This window comes from Mus pahari, chromosome 3 (genome assembly GCF_900095145.1).
Source record: "Mus pahari chromosome 3, PAHARI_EIJ_v1.1, whole genome shotgun sequence".
NCBI classification, from domain to species: Eukaryota; Metazoa; Chordata; class Mammalia; order Rodentia; family Muridae; genus Mus; species Mus pahari.
Window position 1 is genome coordinate 66777748 of NC_034592.1, and position 8544 is coordinate 66786291.

The 8544-nt window shown below is 39.2% G+C and overlaps 1 non-coding gene across 1 annotated transcript; it reads right to left on the bottom strand.

Annotated features, from left to right (window-relative positions):
• Nucleotides 1-4452: 4452 nt before the first annotated feature.
• LOC115063652 lies at nucleotides 4453-4556 on the bottom strand. Its single transcript, XR_003843538.1, has one exon. It is a non-coding gene; the product is annotated as a U6 spliceosomal RNA (small nuclear RNA).
• Nucleotides 4557-8544: the final 3988 nt, after the last annotated feature.

Sequence of the window (8544 nt, forward strand, 5' to 3'; positions counted from 1 at the left end):
TAAAAGTTGGGACTTTGTTTCCTATTTTGATATTCACATGAGACCTTGGAGTTTAAAGAGCTTGGTTATGATTTAAATGTAATGCCTTTATGTGTTAAGGTGACAGGGCATGGAATACCCTACTTAGCTTCAGCTTAGCTTCAACTGTCAACTTTGACACAGCCCAGAATCACCTGAGAAAGGAGTCTCAATTGAGGAATCGCTCAATTGGCCTATGGGGATGTCTGTATAGGGGATTATCATGATTGATGTAGGAGGGCCCAGCCCACTGTCCTGTTCTCTGAGCAGTGGTCCTGAGCTATGTAAGAAAAACTAAGTATGGGCATGCTAGAACCATTAAGCAGCATTTCTCTATGGTTTTCTGCTTCAAATTCTTTCTTGCTTTCTTTTCTGACTTTTCTCAAGGATAGACTGTGACATGGTGGTGTAAACTAAGGATATCTCTCCCTCCCCCACAAAACAGGATAAAACAAGCAGATTCCCAGAGCACTATGAGTTGCTGAACCATCAACACAGTTCTCAAAGCATGAAGGTTCTGCTTCAGCAAAAGTATATAAGGTCCGCACATCACTGATATTGATAATGACCATTTTCATAACAATGACTCCCTTAGTCCACGAAATAAACCATTGGGGATAATTAGATCATAATCTACTATCTTCATTTCAACAAAAACCTTTCACCTTGCTCCCAATGAAACTTTAAGCGTCTTTATTTAAACTGCTTGAGTGTTGAAAGATTGGTATTAAGTGTATTATATGTGTTAGGCACTGGCTTAGATGCTGGGGAAAAAGACATGGATGAGACACAGCTTTTGCTCTTCCTGCACTGCAGGCTAGTGTGGATGAATCAAAAACCAATAGGTCCCGTGAGTCAGGAGGGTGAGCACTCTGAGTTGGTGACATCAATACAGAGAGAACATCCTCAGTTCTCTCTGTGTCAAAAGGACGCCCAGGACTTTCCTATCCAAAGAACGGCTGCTCTAGTCAGACACTTTTTTCATTTTTTTCTACAGATTCCCCCCACCCCCAGGATGTTGCCCATTTCTCTCATCTTATTGGTTGTAAAAATCAGAATGTTTGTGTTCTCCCAGTTTCATGTGTTGAAATCACAACCCCCAGCTGTTAAGACCTAGGTAGCTGCTGCCTTTCTGATATTACTACAGCCGTTCTGTTTTATGCCTGTAGCCAGCCATCTTACTTTGTTCCAGAGGACCTTTCTCATGCCTGAGTTAACAATCATATATCCTATTAGGTTCTGTGCTTTGGTGTTCTTGGAAATTCCCCAGACCCTTGCCCTCCTTTAGAGCCAATTACAACAATGTAAGTTAGAACTGCTTTGTAGAGTTAGCTACAATAAGCTTGGACCTGAACCAACCTCCAATACCACCAGGCAGCACTTCCTGAACTTATGTTTGAGCTTTGACGGTTGCTATGAGCTTTTGTGGTTTTTGCCTTTTATAAGCTTCCCCTGGGAAACAGTCAGGGTCACAGTCTCAGCTCCCAAGTCTGACCTGTATCCCTGATCAATCAGTCCTGGGGTGTGTGTTCAATAAGCAATCCCTGCTTGACTGAGCTCAGTGTCTAAGTGATCTGTGGGATGATTCCTGGATTCCCAACACAAACATAATGTGATTAGGCCATGAAGTCTTAGAGGAGGAGCCCATGTGATTCGAAATAGTGTCTTCATAAAAGAGACTCCAGAGAGACAACTGTCTTTCTCTACCATGTGAGGGTAACGTGAACAGATGCCATCTGTGAACTGGAAAGTAGTTCCTTACACTGAACCTGTCAGCACTTTGATCATGGAACTTAAACTCTTCACGTGTGTAGGTAGTATCTGTTATTTATAAACATACAAGTTTATGATATTTTATTAAAATATCCCAAGCAGACCAATATACTGCCCTATTTATTGCCTCTACTGTCCATGTTTATTCCAATTCTAACTATGACTAAACTGTATCATGGAAGAATGCCATATAAAGATCAAATACAGAATTTTCCCTCAGTGTTTCTTTCCTGAGTTTGTGGGACCCTCAGTATTGCTGATTATCCCTAGTCCACTGGTCAGATCTTTGAGCAGCAGTTTAATGTGCTTTACGCTTGGTCTTATCTCCATACATTCTCAAGATGCTAATCATCCCCAGCCTCAACTCTTCTTCCTAGTTTCATCTCTCACTTTCAACTGAGCATATCCTTCTACATATTCTGCAAAACCCTCAACCAGGGTAAAAACATAAATTCATTTTATTTTGTCTGTTAAAATTTCAAAAAGTATATCTTTCATGTGACAGGGTATCTTCAAAAAGTATTTATTGGCTCACCATTGCCCACTAAATTACACACAAGGTGTCTAGAGTATGCTCAAGGCTCTATATGATATATTTCAAGCTATATTTCAAGTCCTTTCTCTTTCATTGCTTCTCATCACATAATCTGTCCTAAATACCAAGTAAAAGGACTGTGAAGTTTCACATGTCCACATTTTCCTGCTTCTACTCTTTTGCTCATACTTGTTTGTTTATATTGGAGCCTACCTAATTCTCCATTCTTCTGTCATAATGATTCCCTCTTACAGAATTTTCTCAAAGGGCTCCATGAAATTGTCCTTCCTCTTCCCTCCTCTCCAAAGAGAAATATTGCCTTTTCTTTCAAAATGCTGCATTATGTTATTTTCTCTTCTTATGCAATGCACACATGCTTGAATATATGTATGTATATATTTCAAATGTACATAATACAAATATAGGCATGCACATGTGCATACACACACATATAAAACAAACATAAAAATTTTTATAATATCTTGGGGACTATACTTACACAGCTTGCATATATTTCTTCAAAAATATTTGTGGAGCTTCATTTACCTCTTTAAATCCTTCTAATTTCTTTTACCCTTTATTTATGCACTTTAAATCCTAATATCTCCCCCCTTCCTTGAGCCCCCTCTCACAGCTCCTCCTCAATTCCTTTCCTTTTTTACTCTGAGGAAGGGGAGGCACCCCTAGCTATCACCCCACCCTGTCACATCAAGTCTCTGCAGGACTAGATGTATCCTCTCCCACTAAGGCCAGACAAGGCAGTCCACTTAGAGGAATGTATCCACAGACAGGCAATAGATTCAGGGATATCCCGACTCCAGTTGTTGGAGGACCTGAATTAAGATCAAACTGCACATCTGCTATCTATGTATGGGGAAGAATCTAGTTCCAACTCATGTTGGCTCTTTGATAGGTGGTTAATTCTCTGAGAGCCCTCAAGGGTCCAGGTTAATTGACTCTGTTGGTCTTCCTGTGGAGTTCTTATGCTTCTTAGGAGAAATTTATAAAGTTTTCTATAACATTTTGAGGGCTCTATCTAGATGGTTTGTGTGTGTGTGTGTGTGTGTGTGTGTGTGTGTGTGTGTATATATATATATGTATATATATATTCAAAAATATTTGTGGAGTTGCATTCATCTCTTTAAATCCTCCTAGTTTCTTATATCTGTTCTTAATTTTGTTTTGATTCAGATATATTTTAATCTACATAACTTGAATTTAGAAATAAATTTTATAAGACAAATTTGAAGGTCAAATCTGTGGTTGATGATCACATGTTTAGTGACAAAATGAATGTCCAAAAAATCAGGTTGAATTTTAATGAAAACTATGGTTAGAATATTGATCTCCAACACACTACTGATCAAGAATTGAGTAAAGAGACATGGATGTATAGTGCCTATATAGAGAGTGCTTGAGGATTTGACTTATGAAATCTAAGTTAATAGAATGCTCCTGTGCAGGTGAACACCAGGGCCAAGAAGTAGGAGTGGGTAGGTAGGGGAGCAGGGGGTGGGAGGGTATAGGGAACTTTGGGGATAACATTTGAAATGTAAATGAAGTAAATACCTAATAAAAAATTGGAAAAAAAAAAGAATCAGTTGTTCAGCTTTTCTCTTTATTAGAAGTCAAACTTGGGGAAATCACTGGATTTCTTAACATTTTTACTTCCATGAATTAAATACTGTTGAACACATGCTTCTGGAAGTTTCTGTGATAAAATATTTTTCAACAAAGGAGATTTTTGTGTTAACGTCTCTCTTCCCTAACCCTGCTCACTACATCAGGCATCATTATCTAGGTCAAAATTTTATACTGACCTGGACAGAAACACTGAGGGGATCAGCCACTGACCCTGAGGTGAGGTTGTTGGAACTTAGGAAATCCTGTTCTCTGCTCTTGCTTTTATAGTTCTACTGCTTTTTATACAATTAGATCCTCTTCAAGAATAAGGAGTGAGGGTTTTAATCCCTCAGCTTTAGTTCCTGGCATTCACCTACACTGGGGCACTGAGCCTTCACAGGACCAAGGGTCGCTCCTCCAATTGATGCCCATCCTCTGCTGCATATGCGGCTGGAACCAAGGGTAGCTCCATGTGTACTCTTTGGTTGGTGGTTTAGTCCCTGAAAAATATGGAATGCTTCATGAATTTGCATGTCATCCTTGTGCAAGGGCCATGCTAATCTTTGTATGGTTTCACTTTTAGTATATGTGCTGTCGAAGTGAGCACCTCAGCCCTATTCTTAACATTGAATCTGACTTTCTCAGTAAACATGTGTTTATTCTTGTCAGTAGCCAAACAGGAAGCTAGTTGGTGTCAGTGTTAGAACCTAGAGCAAAAGCTGCTCAGACTCATATATATGTGATACTCATTCCTTCCCAGTCACAGACATATTAAATGTCTCTGTGAACATTTCTGCCTTTGGATTTAAGTAAACATTTTCTCATTTATTCAATGTGTATGCTATTTTTTCTCAGAATGCTTACATTAACTAGAAATAAACCAAAGAACAAATGACCAGCTGTACTGGGTATGGTCCAATAGAAAAATTGCTATGTACCTGTAGAGTGTTCAGGAGCTTGATGTTCATATAAACATTTCTTCCTTTGTAACCTTTGAGAAGTGGCTAGGCCATCAGTCTTTTTGCCCCTCCCTTTCTCTGACTTCTTTTATAACCCTCTCTTCAAATTTTTTATGGAATCTTTTTCTATAAATAGATGGAATTCAGTGAAAGCATTGGAGGGAAAAATAGGAACCTGAGCTCATCTAGTTCTCATCTGTATCAGAATCCACTAAACATCTGTTGAATCAAACTTTTTAAAAGGTTGGGTACTTTCATTTACTGGATAGGAAAAATGCAGCACATGCACTTTAGGTCTCCAAGCACTTCCTCAGGCTGTCATGATAGATGAAGGATGCAAGGCAGTGGGAACAGTCACAAGTCCCCTGTGCCGTATTAGAAAGAGTCATACCATGGTACTACACAGGTTTATATGTTCAACACAGGAACCATAACAAACTATTGTTTCAAAGTGTCATGTATTGTGGGCTTACTTATAGGATTATCATTTGTTTTTGTATTACTATTTCCCTATCTTTTGCTATAGTACTCACCTAGTACTTTATAGCTATTTTCTGTACAAATTCAATTACTTTGAACTGGTGGACCTGCCTCCAAGCTGCCTAAAAGGATCTTAACATTTACAGGTCTAAGACCTTTCTGAGAATCCATTGAGACTGCAGAACTTCTTTGAAAATGTACTTAGACCCATCTTTATATAAATAAGTGAACATTCTGTATGAACTTCTGGAGGGCTCAGGAGTCCCTGCAATAAGTGGGCTCCTAAAAGCACATACACTTGAATGTCTATTTCATCTATCAATACATTTCCTCTCTCATGCCTTTGAATATGGATGAAGCCTGGTGTACTTGAGATACAACCTAGAACTTCCACCTCACTCCAGTCAGAATGGCTGAGATAAAAAACTCAGGTGATAGCAGATGCTGGCAAGAATGTGGAGAAAGACAAATACTCCTCCATTGCTGGTGGGATTGCAAGCCAGTAAAACTACTCTGGAAATCAGTCTGATGGTTCCTCAGAAAACTGGACATAGTATTACCTGAGGACTCAGATATACCACTCCTGGGCATATACCCAAAAGATGCCCCAACATATAACAAGGACACACACGCTTCACTATGTTCATAGCAGCCTTATTTATAAGAGCTGGAAGCTGGAAAGAATCCAGATGTCATTCAATAGAGGAATGGATGCGGAAAATGTGGTACATTTACACAATGGAGTACTACTAAGCTGTTAAAAACAACGAATTCCAGCACTCGGGAGGCAGAGGCAGTCGGATTTCTGAGTTCGAGGCCAGCCTGATCTACAAAGTGAGTTCCAGGAGAGCCAGGGCTACACAGAGAAACCCTGTTTTGAAAAACAAACAAACAAAAAACCCAACCAAACCAAACCAAACCAAACCAAAACAAAACAATGAATTCATGAAATTCTTAGGCAAATGGATGGAACTAGAAAATATCATCCTGAGTGGGGTAACCCAATCACAAAAGAACACACTCACTGATATTAGCCCAAAGCTTAGAATACCCAAAATACAATTCACAGACTACATGAAACACAAGAAGAAGGAAGACCAAAGTGTGGATGCTTCAGTCCTTCTTAGAAGGGGGAAAAAGATATGGGAGGAAATACAGCGATAAAGTGTGGAGCAGAGGCTGAAGGAAAGACCATCCAGAGACTGCCCCACCTGGGGATCCATTCCCATATACAGACACCAAACCCAGACACTATTGTGGATGCCAAGAAGTGATTGCTGACAGAAGCCTGATATAGCAGTCTCCAGATCATGTTTGGAAGTTATTTATGTATTGTAGATCATATCTACATATGAATTCAGCTGTGACCCAATGCAAACGAATGTGTCAACAAAACTACAAAAGTAAACCAAACTAACCAGATAAAACATACTGAAAAAATAAAGTTGAAGGAAGATTAACTTGGGTTCACATTTTCAGAAATACCAACCAGTTCATAGTTGCAGGACCCTGCTGCTTTTAGGCCTGTAACAAGAGAGTGAATTTGATGAGACCAGGATCTCTTTCAGCTCCTATCACCAGGGACTTCATTTCTTCAAACTGACCAGTTCACTCATTTCCACCACCTCAAAACAATGTTAACAAGTTATGACTACATCAATGGATCAACCAACTGATTTGGCTAAAATCTTACAATACAACCACGTTTCAACAACTCCACCAACTCAGGAACATCCTTCAACATGAATCTTTCAGGGGACACTGCTTGTCCAGACCAAAGAAGTACTATGTAGCCACTAGACTCTATAGCACTCAGCCTGTATTATATTGTCATCTTCTATACTCATACATTTTATTACCTCCTTTCTCAGAAACCTCACCTCCTTGTAAGGCACAGTCAGGTCAGTGCTCAGTGTACCTGCTCTGCTGATATACACATATGCTCTTCTCTTCTCTCCTTTACTGTGTCACCGAGGACCAAACGCATGGCTGTGTGCATGCTAGACTGGCACTCTACTGCTGAGACATGGCCAGATGACAAGTCAGGTTTGTTTTAAAAGGTAACTTTAAAAGATATCTTTCTTCCTTTTGCACAGAACTCTGAAATCATAATTCTGCTTGTACAAAGGGTTTCTTTAAAACCCAGATAATGTAATAAACACATTTTTATTGTCATAACTTCTAGATGAATGAAAAGATAGGTTTAGAGAAAAACCATGGCATCAGAGAAAATATGACAGAAATCCTAGTTTGTTTTTATTGATCCTTTTATGTTTATTATCTTATGAAAATAAGTTACTACAGAATTTTGTGCCCTTCCTTATAGACTTGGTGACAGTAGTAAAATTTTTAATAGTGTATTACTTATTTCCCATATTCATGAGATAGTGGGTAAAGCTCTTGATGCAGAGTTGTATGGCATTCCATATACATTAAACACTATGGTCTGTGATAGGGGTGGGGGGGGGAGAAAGGTCTTTAAAGGTAAGAGCTAAAGACTATATTTCAATTAAGACCTTTTTTGCCCTTGGGACATTATTTTTACAATTTGTGTTTGCTGACTTACCAGCTACCATACTCTTCTTTTCTTATACTGAAATGGTTTTCTGTAGACAGGGAAGTCTTAGGGAGAAGAGGACTACAAACAGATGCTGTTGGAGCCTGGGGTCTGAGATTAGCAACCAGATTGCATCTTGCCTTGTAGGAGGTGCCTTCACTGAGGCGACCAAGCATAGGGCTTCTATGGTCATGCCACGTTGATTTTGGGAATCAAAAAAAAAAATAACAATTTTCTCCAAATTGGATAGAAAATAAGTCTCCTTAATATCTTTGTTCTTAACCTTAAATGGAAAGCGATGAGACCAGAAAACTTTAATTTATATGCTTGCTAGGTCATGGTTAGACACTGTCTCACAGGGAAGTTGTGGCATCACGATTTTGACATAATGAAATTTCTCTGTTCATTTGATTCCCAATGGCTAGTTCGCATCTGTCATCTTATTTGACTTCTCAGAGCACATGGCACGCTTGTGCCACTCATTTCTTCTAAGAACTTATGCTTCTGTGGACTTCATCCTCCTTTCAGCCTTGGCCTCTGACTGTAACTCAGCACACTGACTCCCTGAGCGATGGTATCTGATTTTATGCTTAAGTAGT